Source organism: Gossypium hirsutum, chromosome A03, assembly GCF_007990345.1.
Source record: "Gossypium hirsutum isolate 1008001.06 chromosome A03, Gossypium_hirsutum_v2.1, whole genome shotgun sequence".
Taxonomy (NCBI): domain Eukaryota; kingdom Viridiplantae; phylum Streptophyta; class Magnoliopsida; order Malvales; family Malvaceae; genus Gossypium; species Gossypium hirsutum.
This window is the reverse complement of record NC_053426.1, coordinates 76,771,119-76,788,859: the sequence shown is the minus strand read 5'-3', so window position 1 is coordinate 76,788,859 and position 17,741 is coordinate 76,771,119. Positions and strand designations below refer to the sequence as shown.

The 17,741-nt window shown below is 37.2% G+C and overlaps 1 non-coding gene across 1 annotated transcript; it reads left to right on the top strand.

Moving 5' to 3' along the window:
• The first annotated feature begins 542 nt into the window (after positions 1 to 542).
• On the top strand, positions 543 to 649 carry LOC121225331 (small nucleolar RNA R71). The gene has a single exon (XR_005923188.1). It is a non-coding gene; the product is annotated as a small nucleolar RNA R71 (small nucleolar RNA).
• The last annotated feature ends 17,092 nt before the right edge of the window (positions 650 to 17,741 follow it).

Below are 17,741 nucleotides of genomic sequence, written 5' to 3'. Positions count from 1 at the left end.
CTCAAGGTTCGGCTTCTTTTCCTGCTAGTAAGGTGGTTGTTGAAAACCTGGGGGATGTTGTGGCCTTTGATTTCCTTGACCACCCCACAAGAAATTGGGATAGTTCCTCCAACCTGCATTATAAGTGTTACTATACAGTTATTTTAAGGTCTAGAATTATTACCCATATAGTGGATTTGTTCCTCCTCGGTGGTAGGGTTGAAGGATTGATATTCTGTTTTATGTACTCCTCCTCCATTTGAATCACACCTCATTACTAGATGTACCTGATGAGAACCATACAAATCATCAATCTTTTTATTTAAAAGTTCTACCTGGTTAGATAACATAGTATCCGCATCGAGGTTGAAAACACCAGCGGCTTTCGTCGGCTTCGTTCTCATGACTTACCACTAATAGTTATTCAGTGACATTTCCTCAATAAATTTATAAGCCTCTTCAGGTGTTTTTTTTTTAATGTTCCACCGGTGGCTGCGTCGATAAGTTGCCTTGTTGAGGGGTTCACACCGTTGTAAAAAGTCTGAACCTTCAACCATAGAGGTAACCCATAGTGAGGGCACCTTCTCAATAAGTCCTTGTATCTCTCCCATGCATCATAAAGAGTTTCTAAATCCATCTTCACAAAAGAAGAAATATCTTTCCTTAGTTTAGTCATTTTAGCCGGCGAAAAATGTTTTAGTAAAAATTTTTCGGTCATTTGTTCCCAAGTAGTGATTGACCCTCATGGTAACGATTTTAACCACTGTTTAGCTTTGTTTCTCAATGAGAATGGAAACAACTGAAGGCAAATGGCATCATCAGATACGCCATTGATCTTAAAAGTGCCACAGAATTCCAGAAAATTTGCTAACTGAGTATTGGGATCCTCGTCCTGCAAACCATAAAAACTGAACAAACTGTTGTATCATTTGAATTGTGTTAGGTTTCAGTTCAAAATTATTTGCAGCCACAGCAGGCCTAACTATACTCGATTTGGTTCCTGTTAAAGTAGGTTTAGCATAATCATACATAGTACGAGGGACAGGATCCTGATTTACTAGGTTTGCAGCAACCACAGGGGGTAGCGGGTTATTCTGATTATCAACCATCTCTCCGTTGTGGTGTGAATATCGTCCTCTTGCCCTTCCTCTATGTACTATATGCTTCGCCTTATTTCTTTTCAATTTCTGCGAGCTGTTCTTTCGATCTCACAATCAAAAAGTAAAGGTCCAGACGGGTTTCTTCTAGTCATAAACTATGAAAACCTGCCAGAAGTAAATAAAAGAAAATTTAGTAATTTAAGCAAAATAAAATTTAAATTGCAATAAAAAAATGGATAAAGTAATAAAAATTAAGTGTTCCTAATATCTTAGTCCCTGGCAATAGCGCCAAAAACTTGATGATTGTGTAACTAACTAAAAATTTGACTTAAGGCAAGCGCACCTATCGAATAGTAGTACAGTTATGGTGAGACTGGAAATATCGTATCCACGAGGACTAAAAGTACTAGTAATTACTATCTTTTTATTATCTAGCCTAATAATTAAAGTGTGTTTTTAAACTAAAACTATTTATCTAATTAACTAAGATTACGAAAAAGATGAAGTTTGGAAAATACTTTAGGAAAAATCGATGGAGAAGACAATACCCAAGGAAGAATCCACCTAGACTTCACTTATTACTTCTGAGTTAGATGATTTATTCACTTAACTTAATCCGTAGAAATCCCTAATTTATGTTAATATCTCTCTCGAGACTAAGAACAACTGAATTTAGGTTGATTAATTGAAATCTCTAATTAAAACCCCTATTGTCGCATTAACTCGATCTATGGATTCCCTTATTAGATTTGACTCTAATTCGATAGATTTGTGTCATCTTATCTCTAGGACTGCATTCAACTCTGATTAATTATGGATGATCTACTCTTAAACAAGGACTTTTGCTCCTCTGAATAAGCACATCAAAACCTGAATTAATACCCTGGAGTATTAAAACAAGAATTTAGAACTCACAATTAAGAATAAGAATAAGTCTTTATCATATAATTCAAATAGTAATAAGATTCGTCATAGGGTTCATCTCCCTTAGGAATTTAGGGAGTTTAGTTCATAATAATAATGGAAAACATCTCAAAGTTTGGAAAATAACAAAACATAAAGAAACCCAAAGAACTACTAGGAAATTGGATGGAAATCTTCAGCCTTGATGTAGATCCTGGCTCTGAGGTGATTCTAATGGCTGTTCTTGAGTATTTTCTACCTCAAACTCTATGTGTCCCGTCTAATCCTCTTCTAGGGTGTTTATATAGGCTTTAGAATGCTTCAAAACCCTCAAAAGTGGCATTTTCTTATTAGAACTAGACTTGGGCTCGACAGGGACACGACTGTGTGCCACGCCTGTGTGCAAGTGCTCAAACCATGTGTAATTCTGAGTTGGTTTCTAGTCGACATGGCCACGACACACGGGCATGTGGTCTACTCGTCTGCCTCACACGGGCATGTGGTTTACCTGTGTGGAAGTGCCTAGGACGTGTGCAACACTATTTTAAGCCCAATTTGTCCGTTTTTGGCCCATTTCTCGCTCTTTTTGCTATCCTAAGCTCTCCTGAGTATAAAAACATGAAATTAAAGGATTAGGAGCATCAAATTCACTAAAACCAAGGAAAAATCATTCATAAGTATGCCAAGCATGGGGTAAAAATATGTATAATCTACGGTTTATCACGAAACTTTTACACATGCTTAACCACATACTGTAAACATGAAAAATAATATTAAAATATTTTTTAACTCGGATTTGTGGTCCCGAAACAAATGTTTCGACTAGGGTCTTAACCGGGTTGCTACAAGATTGTAATGAAGTAGTTCGATCACTTATTAAACTAAATAGACCTTGGTTTGCCAGAGTGGTGGAGGACTATAATAAGTTATCCTGACAGTTGGGATGCTAGTAAGTCCCTTCTAGGACTAAGGTAAGAGGAGGATCCTCCCTGAACTAAACAGATGTGAAATGGTCATCCAAGGTGAAATACTCAAGGATCAGGAATAAGGTTGAAAAAGTACCTTATAGGAATACGGTGAAAGGAAGAACCCACAATAGAAAAAAAATAAAGAAATAACATAAGGTAAAGGAAGAGATAGAGTCCATAGAAATGATGAGACAATAAAAGGAACTATCAACGCTAATCAAAGTCGATAGAATGGCAGAAGATAATTAATCAATGACTTATCCATTAATGGATAGGATCAAAGATAAGATAAAGTCTTCTACGATAGGTTTAAGTGAACTTTCCCAGAACAAACAGGGATTTTATCATATCTAGCTCAATTTATTTAAACCTCCGTTGTGTGGGGATTTATTTATGTGAAAACTAGAGACTCACTAAGTTCATTCAAACTTATAGAAGTTTGATCTTTGGCTGTAGGAATTGTGAATTAAGGAACTCGAGGAGGGATCAAGCCATACCTTATTGAATCAAGGAGGTCCATAGTAAAGTGTCATGTTCATAGGAAGGGGTTATCTTTAGAGACTTCTCTGTAGGGTCAAATATACTATAATTATGTAGTCTCATTAGAGTTCAAAGTTAGGACAATGAAATTTATTTAAGAAATTTTTTCTCTTATATAAGTTTAATTTATAAATAGGTAATATAGTCAGATTTTAAAATAGTGAGATCTTAGTATGAACAATAACCCAGTTTTGTTATAATGCCCACTCTTAGATCTGGTGATTGGGTTGGGTGAGGGTGTTACATTTATCAATACCAAATAAAAAAGTATCGATATTGGATCGATACTTAGCTGAATTTGTTGAGAAAAAGAACGTTAACTTGGTATTGATTTTTGAAGGGGTATCAATATTTTGGAAACGATATACGATACTTTTTGGCCTGGAGCTATTTTGACTTGTTTTAAAAATAATTTAACTGATTGACAAAATTCTAACTTGATTGAAATCATTTTAACTTGATTTAAAAGTTGATTCAAAAATTTTCTAAGAGTTCAAAGTATAAATTTCAAAATTTTATCTCATAAACTTTATTTGAAATATCATTTTGCCAATTTTGTTCAACTTTAACTTTTATTCAAAAAATTTTAATTTGTTATATCAAAACTCATTATCAAATAAAGCTTAGTATAACAATATCCTATTGTAATTATTCTATTCTAGGCTATGTTTTGGTTGAGAGATATTGTTGGTATAAGGTTTGGGCTCTAAATTGGTAACAGTCTTTCCTAAAGGTGGCTACCAGGCCAAGTTTTCCAAAGCTCACTGTCTTTATCATACATTTTGGACTTAATATGAGGCTGAATATATTTTTTTCCTTTAATGAGAATTTCTTTGTCCTTAAAAAGGGAAAGCCACTATCTCTTCAATAGCAGGGCTAGCTAAGCAACAAGAGTGGTCTCATTGGCTGAATTTTAATGTATGTATCTAAATTTGAAGATTTATGACCTTCTACTGATGATAGTACTTTTGACAATTGAAATTCTAGTATGTAGCTTATTTTGTTGACATTTTATTATCTCTCTCTATGCTAGCTTTTATAATGCAACATGAAGAAGTTAAAAATGATTAAATTCCTTCATATTCTTCTACAATAGAAACCATTGATACCAATCATGATTATTATAAAAATTTGTCCAACCACGGTGAAATAGGATTTTCCTTTGCAATTGGTTCAGGCTTTACTGTTGAACAGAAGAAATTCACAATTTGGGGGATTTCTCCAGAATGGTGCTACTCAAATAAGACTACAAAGGTGTGTGCCAAAAAGTTCTATATCTTCGGTTCTTTGTCACTGGAAGTTTTGTTTCATGAAGTTCTTTATCTTTATGACTTCAATTAAGTCTTAAAATCTTGCATTGTAGGTCACTATTGTTGGATCTTTTCTCTATGATCCATCAGAATCTACCCAGTCATGTATGTTCGGGGAGATTGAAGTTCCTGTTGAGATCATTCAGGAAGGTGTTATCTATTGTAAAGATCCTCTTCACCTTCCTGGAAAGGTTACGTTCTACATTACTAGTGGCAACCATGAGTCCTACAGTAAAACCAAAGAGTTCGATTATAGAGTTAATACTAATTTTCCTAAGTGTAATTTATGTAAGAAAACAAACTGACTTTCAAAGTCGACATAAAAATTGAAGCCAAAGAATTTCTATCCAAATTGACTTTCAACCTCATGGAAACGTGGCTTGAAATTGAATTGAAAAGTGGCCTACAACTTTGCAAATTGTCCTGCACAAAGGATACAACATTATTGTGCTGGAAGTTTCATGAAAAATCAAGGACAAAGGATAATGATTGTAACACCCCAAACTCGGCCTAGACTTTATAGTCGAATCTGGTGATGTCACATTGAAGTGTTTCGTAAAACGTGATAACGTTTGAAAAGTCTAATCTTTATTAAGCCTCTTTGCATGATCTAAAGATGATTTTAAAACCTGCGTCACTATCAAAAGTATTTTCTTTAAAACATTTTTAATTTCAAAATCTTGTTTGTAGAGGAAGCTCTTAAAACATGTTGCGTGAAACGGGGTGTTTTGAAAAACATTTATCCTTTTGAAAACCCGCGCCTTTTTCCTACTGCTAGCAGTATTAAAGCAAGAGAAATATAAATCCCCAAATTAAAAATAAAATCTAGAGAGGGCCTTATTACATAAAAATACCCAAATTAAACTACTTATAAATAAAAAGTTAAATATGGAAGTGTAAGCTGTTGGTAGCCACCTTCGAGTCCCTCGTAGCACCAATCCGCCTAAGGATTACCTGAACAAATAAGTAGAAGGGTGAGTTTACAAAACTCAGTGTGTAATCCCTTAAACCAAACAGTCAGAAACAAGCATAGTCTGGGCCTAAGCCCATATCAATAATATTGACAATATTAGTTTGGGCTTTAGCCCATCTTAATACATAATCAGTCATGTGTTTGGGCCTTGGCCCATTGTAGTAACAGTAAATAGTTCAGTAACAGTAAACAGTATGCAAATCCTACCCATCTAGCCTTTACACTCCATCTCGTCCAACCCTACACTCCATGTGGGGATATAATCAACCCACCCATCCCTACACTCCAGAATTACCACTGGTTGTGGCACTAAATAGTTTTCGCAGCAGAGCTACCAGTATAATAGGCTTAAAGCCATCGTGATTTGCAGCAGAGCTGCCAGTATAGTACACTTCCTCTAATCATATAAAACCCACCCCATGCAATGCATCATGCCACATGTCATGTCATGTCATAATATTATACATGTACTCAACACAGTTACAATAGCATGCTAAAATATAAACATATATCACATAGGGACAAAATAGTCATTCTACTACATAAGGGCAACACAATCATTTTACCATATGAGGGCAAAATAGTTATTTTATCAAATAAGGGAAAATTAGACATTTTATCACATAAGGGCAAAATAGTCATTTTATCACAAAAGGGCAAAATAGTCATTTTATCAGATAAGGGTAAAATAGTCATTTTATCACATAAGGGAAAAATAGTCATTTTATCATATAAGGGGGTCCAGTGTACTTAACAACCCGACAGTAGGTCCACAGTCATCTTGGGCGACCCGTACAAACCACAACAGTCAAACAGTGAAAATGGGCCTCAGGCCCATATTGTGGGCCCATGCAGTCCCACACGCCGTGTGGCCCACAAAGCCCAAAAATGGCCTTGGCCGTGTGATCTACATAGCCTATCCAAATATTCTTCACACGTCTGTGTGGTTTACCCGTGTGAGGCCCACAAAACCATGGTACCCACATGGCCTATTTCAGCCCATCATGGCCCAAATCAGCCTTAGACTATGAAGTCGCTCATGGTGGCCTCTACGATCTTACGCCCACATTTAGGCGTTTGAATTACCACATGAATAAGCGCATGCTCGTGTGGTGTCGATGGTCACTTATTTCAACTTTTGTCGATTTACGAGTATGGCAGTGTGGTTACTCACCTGTTAGGATTCCAGATACGAATGCTCCTGAGATTACTCACACATAAACAAATCACAATTTCATGCCCAACGTTAGCCACACCTAGAACCGGTCATGCAAGGATAATCCCCAACTAAATTCATTAACAATACTTACTTCCACTGCTTCAACCGTTGTAGCCTTCAAATCTGCAGGTAAACCAAGTTTGATGTGATTCCATGCTGCTAACAAGGTTTAATCATAATATAGAGTCAGAACACCTACTCCAATTCACAATTGAAACTACATCCTCGTCTCATACCAAAAGACTTACCAAAACCACAGGAAATAAGAGTTGAGCGCAAGGGAAGAACAGATTCAGTAAAGAACCGAAAAGGAGGATTGAACTGAAGCAATAAACAGAGGGAGGTGTAACGATAATATAAGAAAGAAGAGAAAAGTCGAAAGGAGTAGAAGCAAAGCAGGGACTTACCTAACAGTATTTGGCCAACACATGCCTGTTAGAGGGAAAGAAGAAGAATAGAAGAGGAAAATCGGCAGAGAACAAGCAAAGAGACAAAAGAAATTGCCTAAAACTGAAAGACAGAGAGGGAGAGAAATGCAATATTCGGCCAGGGTACTAGAATACAAAAGAAAGGCAATTGTTTAGTCTCAAAAGAAAAGAGAGAGGAGTAAAGAGCAATCGACTAGAGAAGTGAAAACCGGAAAGAATAAGCAGGGATGAAAACTACTGCCTAACACCCTAGCACTATCGGCCTCCAAAGAAAAAGATAAGAACCAAGATAGGCCAACGCGAAAAGATCCCGAATTGTCAACAGCAATATTCGGCCATCCAAAACCAAGAGTGAAAGGAACCCCAAAACAATTGATAGAATCTGAAAATGAAGAGAGGGAGCAACGAAAGCAGAATTGATGTGTGCCCACAGTTCAATTTCAGCACAACTCTATCTCTCCCCTCAACCCCCCACGATTTCCTTCCCAAATCCTTCTTAAAATTCCTCCATCAATATCTCCTAAACTGATCACTATCCACATCCCAACATTCCCTCCATGACCAATTCAAACTTCACTCCACTCAGTACTGTTTCAGTCAAACTCTACTACCCACACGGCAAGTGTAGCAAAATAAAACACTCCACTTCTCAAAGTAGGATTCAAACCTCAGACCTCAAGTAACCATAGCATGCCACTTATCCCTTAGACCACCAAGCCCTTTCTGTCATGTTTTACCCATTTTTATTTAAAAGCCTACGTCCTAAAGATAGTGCTTATTCCTTAAAAAAACAAAACTTTTTGCATCTACTCAGGCTTGAACCCAAGACTTCTCAGGCACTTCCTAGAGCCCTTAACCACTGAAGCAGACATGCATTTGTGTCACTCTCTTGCACAACTAATCATTTTTGTGTTGTCTCCTAATTGTTCCCATGCTTAAGACCTAATACTTCTAGGCCCAAATTCAGGGCGTTACAATTCACCCGTCCTTAAAGAAATTTCATCTCCAAAATTTCCAACTATCGGATCAGTCGCATAACACAGACTACATCACCACGCTCCCGCTGCACACTCTAATTACAAAACACTACCGCATTTTACCTGAGATAGACTGGAATAATGCATCAATCTCAATCCTCAGCCACATTCAATCTGAAACCGACCCTCGACCCCAGATCCAGAACTGGGCTAACGACCCCTCTAAAATCTGCAACATAGCTTGGAACAGCGTGTCATCCCCAGCCGCATGATCATGAGACCCAGTACCTCTGGTGCTCATTATCGAATTGCGTATTATCCGAATTAATAGTTTTATGTAGATCAGTTTACAGTTTTAGTTGGTTATTACAAATATTTTATGGAAGCAATATCAAAAGTATAGAGTTTTGTTTTCGCACAACGCAGTGTCTATTAGTGTCTACCAGTTTCTCTGCAGTTTCAGTATACACTACTAAAGAGTTTACAGTATGGTATACTACCTATAGTAATCTCAGTAATCCTATCTATGACAGTTTCAGCCAAAATTGAAATATAGTTTTCAGAGAGAACTCATAGGATCGATGCAGAAACTCAGTGTTCCACACATTCAGTAAAACATTTCGAAATACTTCAAATCATTTGAAATAGTTCTTTTAGAATATTTTTTTTAAAGACACCCAAATCCACAGCCAAGTTTTACAACTTGACTCTGATACCACTAAATGTAAAATCCAAAACCTGGCCTAGACGTTATGGCCGAATCTGGCAATGTCACATTAAAGTGTTTCGTAAAGCATGATAACATTTGAAAAGCCAATCTTTATTAAGCCTCTTTGCATGATCTAAAAATGATTTTAAAACTTGCGTCGCTGTCAAAAGTACTTTCTTTAAAACGTTTTTAATTTCAAAATCTCGTTTGTAGCGGAAGCTCTTAAAACATGTTGCGCGAAACGAGGTGTTTTGAAAAGCATTTATCCTTTTGAAACTCCGCGTCTTTTTCCTACTGCTAGCAGTATTAAAGCAAGAGAAATATAAATCCCAAAATTAAAAATAAAATCTAGAGAGGCCTTATTACATAAAAATATCCACATTAAACCACTTATAAATTAAAAGATGAATATAGAAGCATCAGCTGTTGTGTGGCCACCTTCGAGTCCCTCGCAGCACCGATCCACCTAAGGATTACCAGCGCATATAAGCAGAAGGGTGAGTTTACGAAAACTTAGTGTGTAATCCCTTAAACTAAATAGTCAGAAACAAGCACAGTCTAGGCCTAAGCCCATATCAGTAAAAGTGACAATATTAGTTTGGGCTTTAGCCTATCGCAATACATATTAGTAATGTGTTTGGGCCTTGGCCCATTGCAGTAACAGTAAACAGTATGCAAATCCTACCCATCCAACCTCTACACTCCATATCTGTCTAACCCTACACTCAATGTGGGGATATAATCAACCCACCCACCCCTACACTCCATAATTAGCATCGGTTGCGGCACTAAACAGTTTTTACAACAAATCTGGCAGTATAATAGGCTTAAAGCCATCAGTGATTTACAACAGAGTTGCCAGTACAGTACACTTCCTCTAATGATATAAAACCCACCCCCATGCAATGTATTATGCCACATGTCATGTCATGTCATGTCATAATATTATTCATGTACTCAACACAGTTACAATAGCATGCTAAAATATAAAAATATATCACATAGAGGCAAAACAGTCATTTTACCACATAAGGGCAAAATAATCATTTTACCACATGAGGGCAAAATAGTCATTTTATCACATAAGGGCAAATTAGTCTTTTTATCACATAAGGGAAAAATAATCATTTTATCACATAAGGGCAAAATAGTCATTTTATCACATAAGGGGTTCTAGTGTACTTATCGACCCCATAGTAGGTCCACAATCATCTCAAGCGACCCGTGTAAACCAAAACAGTCAAATAGTGAAAATATCCCTCAGGCCCATATTGAGGGCCCATGTGGGCCCACACGCCTGTGTGGCCTATAAAGCCCACAAATGGCCTTGGCCGTGCAATCTACACATCCTGACCCAATATTCCCCACACGTCATTATGGTTTATCCATGTGGGGCCCACACGACCTATTTTGGCCTATCAGGGCCCAAATCAACCGTAGACCATGAAGTTGCTCATGGTGGCCTCAACGATCTTACGCCCACATTTAGGCATTCGAATTACCGTATGAGCGAGCGCATGCTCGTGTGGTGCTGACGGTCACTTATTTCAACTTTTGTCAATTTATGAGTATGGCAGTGTGGTTACACACCTTTTAGGATTCCAGATACGAATGCTCCTGAGATAACTCACACCCAAAAAAATGACAACGTTAGCCATGCCTAGAACCGATCATGAAAGGACAATCCCCAATTGAAATCATTAATGATACTTACTTCTATTGTTTCAACCGTTGTAGCCTTCAAATCAGCAGGTAAACCAAGTCCGATGCTATTCAATGTTGCCAGCAAGGTTTAATCATAATAGAGAGTCAGAATGCCTACTCCAATTAACAATTAAAAATACATCCTCGTCTCTTATCGAAAGACTTACCAAAACCACGGGAACTGGAGTTGAGTGCAAGGGAAGAACAGATTCGGTAAAGAACTGAAAAGGAGGATTGAACTGAAATAATAAACAGAGGGGAGTGTAACGACAATAAAGGAAAGAAGAGAAAAGCCGAAAGAAGTAGAAGCAAAGCAAAAACTTACCTAACAGTATTCGGCCAACACATGCCTATTGGAGGGAAAGAGGAAGAATGGAGGAGGAAAATTGGCAGAGAACAAGCAAAGAGACAATAGGAATTGCCCAAAATCGAAATACAAAGAGGGAGAGAAAAGCAATATTCGGCCAAGGTACTAGAATACAAAAGAAAGGAAGTTTTTTAGTCCGAAAAGAAAAGAGGGAGGAGTAAAGAGCATTCGGCTAGAGAAGTGAAAACCCAAAAGAATAAGTAAGGACAAAAACTACTGCCCAACACCCTAGCACTATCGGCCTCCAAAGAAAAAGATAAGAACCAATATAGGCCAACACGAAAAGATCATGAATTGTCAATAGCAATATTCGGCCATCCAAAACCAAGAGTGAAAGGAACCCCAAAACAACTGATAGAATCCAAAAATGAGGAGAGGGAGCAACCAAAGCTAAATTGATGTGTGCCCACAGTTCAATTTCGGAACAACTCTACTCTCCCCTCAACTCCCCACGATTTCCTCCCCAAATCGTTCTTAAAATTCCTCCATCAATGTCTCCTCAACCGATCACTATCCACATCCCAACATTCCCTCCATGACCATTTCAAACTCCACTCCACTCAGCAGTGTTTCAGTCAACCTCTACTGTCCACACGGCAAGTGTAGCAAAATAAAACACTCCACTGCTTAAAGTAGGATTCGAACCTTAGACCTCAAGTAACCATAGCACGCCACTTATCCCTTAGACCAAAAGGCATTTCTATCATGTTTTACCCATTTTTATTTAAAAGCCTACTGCCTAGAGACAATGCTTATTCCTTAAAAAAACAAAACTTTTTGCATCTGCCCATACTTGAACCCAAGACTTCTCAGACACTTCCCAGAGCCCTTAACCACTGAAGTATACATGCATTTATGTCACTCTCTTGCACAACTAAACATTTTGTGATGCCTCCTAATTGTTCCCATGCTCAAGACCTAATACTTCTAGGCCTAAATTTAGGGCGTTACAATGATGGCAGCAGCTTGAGTAGTTTTTTATGACAAGGCTTGATAAAGTTTAAGTCGGTTTACTATGCTTATAAATATGTAAGTAGAGTCTTATGAAATAAATCAATGAGTATGTGTTGAAAACGTTAGTGAGCCTTGAGAGAAAAGGAAAAAAAAAGTGTTGTAGGTAAAAAAAGGGGAAAAACTAGTAGCAACTAGTATATAGGGAAAAAGAGTTTGTATTTGTATTGTGTTTGTTTACGTGTAATAAAAAATTGGTATTTGAGTTAGTTTTACGACACTTCCAACAAGTGGTATAAGAGTCAGGTTCGTGTCAACGTTAAAATGGCAAACATGATTCAATTACAGATCCCGAAATTAACAAAGAAAAATTATGGCAATTAGAGAATCTAGATGAAGGCTTTGTTTGGTTCTCAAGATTGTTAGGACATTGTCGAAGAAGGATATCCTGAGCCCAAAAATGCAACTACTGAAGCAGCTTTGACGAACAAAGAAAATGAGTACTGAAAGAAGTCGTAGAAAGGATAAGAGGGTGTCATCCTTTATTTTTCAAGGTATTGATAAATCAACCTTTGAAAAAATTTTAGATGCGAAGACATCAAAGGAAGCATAGGGAATTTTGTAAAAATCCCTTCAAGGAATGAAAAAGACAAAAAAAGGTACGTTTACAAACCCTTAGACCTAAATTTGAGACATTGAAAATGAAACATTCAGAAAGTGTTGATGATTATGTCACTTGAGTTAAAGCGATGGTAAATGAAATGAAAAGGAATAAAGAAACTCTTGATGATGTTAGAGTAATGGAAAAATTTTGTGTTCATTGACATGTAAATTTGATTATGTGGTGATTGCCATTGAGGAGTCAAAAGATTTGTCACAAATATTAGCCGATGAACTCATGGGTTCCTTCCAACCCCATGAGCATAAAATGAAGCAAAATGATGATACTGAAAATATGGAGCAAGTTTTGCAAATCAAGCTATCCTTTAATGAAAGTGGAACTAGCAATAGTTTTGGACAAGGTACAAGCAATCATGGATGATACTGTAGAGGATATAGATGTAGAAATAATGATGGAAGAGGAACACGTGGAGAAGGCAATCAATCATATGGTAGAGTCCAAACAAGTGAAGAATATTAAACATCAAGTCATGGACGAGGAGTTTGAGGCCGAGGACGAGGTTAAGTACGAGGCAGAGGTTGATTTCAAAAAGGAAATAAATATCAGATACAATGTTATAATTACAATAACTATGACCATTTTAGTTACGAGTGTAGATCAACTCCCAAGGTGGAGGAGAGAAATCATGTAGCAGCAGCTAAAGAAAAAGAAAACGTGGAATCTAGTGTATTCCTCACTTATAAAGAAAGTGAAAAATCAAGTGAAAATAGTTGGTATCTTGATAATTGTAACAACCCAAATCCAGCCTGGACGTTATGGTTGAATCTGGCGATATCACGTTGAAGTGTTTTTCGTAAAGCGAGATATTGTTAAAAGAACCCATTCTTTATTTAAACTCTTTATGCGATCTTAAAGACGTTCATTTAGGTTCAAAACGTGAGTTGTTTGCCAAAAAGTTTCTTCATATTAAAACGTCCTTATTAAATTTTTTTTAAAAAAATGTTATTCATTTCCAAAATATCATTTTATAGCGGAAGCTTTTTAAAACAATTGCTTACTTGCTTTGTAAAAAACATTGTCTCTTTTGAAAACTCGAGTTTTCCTATCACTAGTAGTTCAAAACCGAAGCAAATAAAAATCCCCAATTTAAAGTTAAAATCCATAGAGGCCTTATTACATAATGAAACCCAAAATAAAATTTTAATTATAATATTAAAAAAAACTTCGTCGAGTGGCCACCTCTGAGTCCTCTATCGCCTCAATCCGTCTAAGCCTGGGGATTTCCTGCACAGTTAAAGATGGGTGAGCTTACAAAAACTCAGTGTGTGAAATCCCATAAAAGCATACAATCAGAGTAAACACAATTTGGGGCTAAGCCTTTTTAGTCTTAGTTAAGGGCCTTAGGCCCTCTTTCAACAGCAGTAACAGTCTGGGCCTAAGTCCATTTTAGTATCAATGGTAGTCTGGGCCTTAGCCCATTTCAGAACAGTATGCAAACAAAGAATCCTATCCAATCGATCCGCTATACACCATCTCCGTACCAGCCCTACACACCATGTAAGGATAAAATCGACCCACCCAGCCCTACACACCAAGTCGTATGGTTGTGACACTAAATCAGTATTTACAGTAGAGCTACCAGTAATAGGCTTATAGCCTTTCAGTACACTTACTCCAAAATCTTATATCCCACCCCATGCAATGCAACATAATATAAATGAACATACAGTAAAAATGGCATGCTTAAACAGTCATACAATACATAGGGGTAAAATAGTCATCTTCCCGAATAAGGGTCCAGTTACACTTACTGGCCCAACAGTAGGTCCACAGTTGTCTTGGGTGACCCGTGCAACCTTAACAGTCAATCTGTGATAATGGGCTCATGGCCAATATTACGGACCCATGTGGGCCCACACGTTCATGTGGCCCACATAGCCCAAATTGGCCTTAACCGTGTGGTTCACACAACCTAGCCCAATAGTAACCACACTTTTGTGTGATCGCTTCCTGTAGGGCCCACAAGCCCATTGGGCTTACATGGCCCAATTTGGCCCAAAATGACCCAATACCAATTTGGCCCATGAAAACACTTCTGGCCATCTCATCGACCACATGGCCATGTTTTGTCACACGGCCTACCACACTGGCACCCACACACCTGTGTGGTGTCGACAACCCACTTTCTAACTTTTCAGCCTTTCAGCTTTTCAGCTTTTCAGCCTTTGTAGTTTTACACCTAATGACAGTGTTACACATACCTATTTACGAGAACGCGCCGAAAACCATGACCACCAACCTATATCCAATCAAGATCCTTAATTAGTCTTATAATCAACAAGATTAACACCCTCATTTAAACACCTATTTCTAAAATATACCGATACTTTCCTTGACTGAATGAGTGTGGTTTTCGCCCACCCAACACGCTGACAAAGATTGCTAACAACCTCTTTGATGGTTATCTGCACATAAAGCGAATTCATTACTCACGTTACTTATACATATTGGTTGAATCCACATATACCAGCCTATAGAAAATGCAAACCCCAAAGCGAGGAAAAGGAATATTCAACCAATACCAACCCAGCCAACATATTCCAATTCAGATCAATCACTACGAATAGTATTACCTTTGGTCAAGAACGAAAGAAAAGGTTCCAATCGTTTCTACAACGCTAGAGAACTCCTCCACTCCTCGCGACTCACTTAAACCCAAAGAACACCACAACCAAAAGAAAGAAGAAGATAAGAATAGACATTTAGAGAAATAGAGGAAATAAGCTGAAAGAGCAGAGTCACTGATACTTACCAACCGATATCTAGCCAATAAAAATGATCGAGTGAAAGGGAAGAGAGGATAAAATCGAGAGAGAGATGAGAGGGTACTCCACTAAGGCTTGAGAGAGAGGGAGAGTAGAAGATAATCGGCAATGAAGGACTAGGGAAAGGATTGATAGGGAAAAACAATATTCGACTACAAGGGAGGAAAATGTTCGGTTACAAAAAACTGAATGTGAGTAAAGGCTAAGTACCAATAATATTCAAGAGAAGATAGGTGAGGGAGAGAGAAGAAGTTAATCAAGCAAAGCATGATAATTGAGAGCAAAAAAAACCAAACTACTCGAATAAACACTAATGCTATTTAGCTACCAAACAAACAATACTCAAAAGGTAACAAAAAATGTACAATAAGTGGTAATCGATTTTGAAATGGAGAGCAAAACCACAATTTAGCAAAAACCCGAAATGAAATGACCAATTACCAATACATAGCCAAATTTTACCCCAAAAGAACTCCCCAATTTCGTTCAACCTTTCACACACTAAACACCTCCCCTAACATCCCTACACAACCGATGCACTAAGTGCCAGAATTCAAACCCGGCAAGACTCTTCTCCAAATTTGAACTTGCTTGATTTTCTCCTTAATTTCCTCCCATCCATCTCTTCAAATTTTGCTAACAACAACCCTATTCAAAACTGTTCAAACTCTTGTTGTTTCGGTCAAACACAACTTCCTCTCATGGCCACCAGCAAAAATAGTCTCCATTTGCACAAGCAGGGATTTGAACCTTAGACCACTAGCATATTCCACACGCCACTATCCACTAGACCAGCAGGCCCATTTTGTCATGTTTTTACCAAAATAAACTTATAACCCTACTGACAAAAGATAGGGGTTTCGTCCTTAAAAAGAAAAAGTTTGTGGAAGCCAAGGCTTGAACCCATGACTTCTTAAACACTTCCAGAGCACACAACCACTAAGCCAAACATATATTTGTGTCACTTTCTTGCACAGCTAAAAATTTATGTATAGTCTCCTAACTGCACCCACTCAAGACTTAAAACCTCTAGGCCCAAAATTCGAGGCATTACAATAATTGTGCCAACAATCACATGTGTGGCCAAAAAGACTTATTTTCAGAGTTGGATAAGAATATTCATGGACAAGTAACGTTTGGAGATGAATAGCACGCCACGATCAAAGGTAATTGATCGAGAGGTTAAAGAATTGAGAAAAAAAAACCTAGCTTTGGTGAAAGTATTGTGGCAATGTCACGAGTCGAAGAAAATATTTGGGAACCCAAGGAAGCTATGAGAAAATAGTACCCCAACCTCTTTTCTAGTAAGATTTTCGGGGACGAAAATCCGTAAGGGGGAGAGTTGTAACATCTCATTTTTAGTCAAATCGAAATAGTTGTTTCGGGTTGAAATAATTATTTTATTATTATTTTAATGTCTAGATCATGATATTATGCTTGCGTGAAATTTTCGTTAAGAAATTTTATCGTTTGAATTTTTAATTCGATAAAAAAGACTAAATCGCGTAAAGTGTAAACCTTGAGTTCTATTAGCTAAAGGTGTCTAATAACTGTAGAACTTTAAAGTGGAGGTCCTTATATGGTAATTAGCCTATTTATAAAGTTAGTGGATATTCTTGGACATGTATTAAGTGTTTTAAGTGATTAATTAATAAGGTTAATTTTGTAATTTAGTAAATAATGATAATTAAAACAAATAAAATAAAGAATCATCTTTTCTTCTTCATTATTCAATCGAAACTAGGGCAAGAAGAAGCCATTTTTCTTATTTAAATTTTCCTAAGGCATTTGTGTTCAATTAGGTACGATTTTTATCGCAATTTTAATGATTTCTACGCTATTGAGATTATTGCAGCTTAGTCTAGCTAGCCTAGAGACTATTTTGGGAAACTGTTAAAGGTTTAGGGTTTTTCCATTGATGAATACTGGTGCGTTTTTATTTTTAATGATAGAAAATGCGTCCTTGTTGTTAGATAAACAACATTTTTAAGTGATTTTTAGTAAAATGTACTCTAATGCCAATAAATGTAACACCCCTTACCAGTATTCAACGCCGGAATAGGGTTACGGAGCATTACCAGACTTATAAAACAATTAAACATTTATTTCACATACATTTTCAAATTTTAAATAATCATTATTCAGCATCATCACATTGTCCCTAAT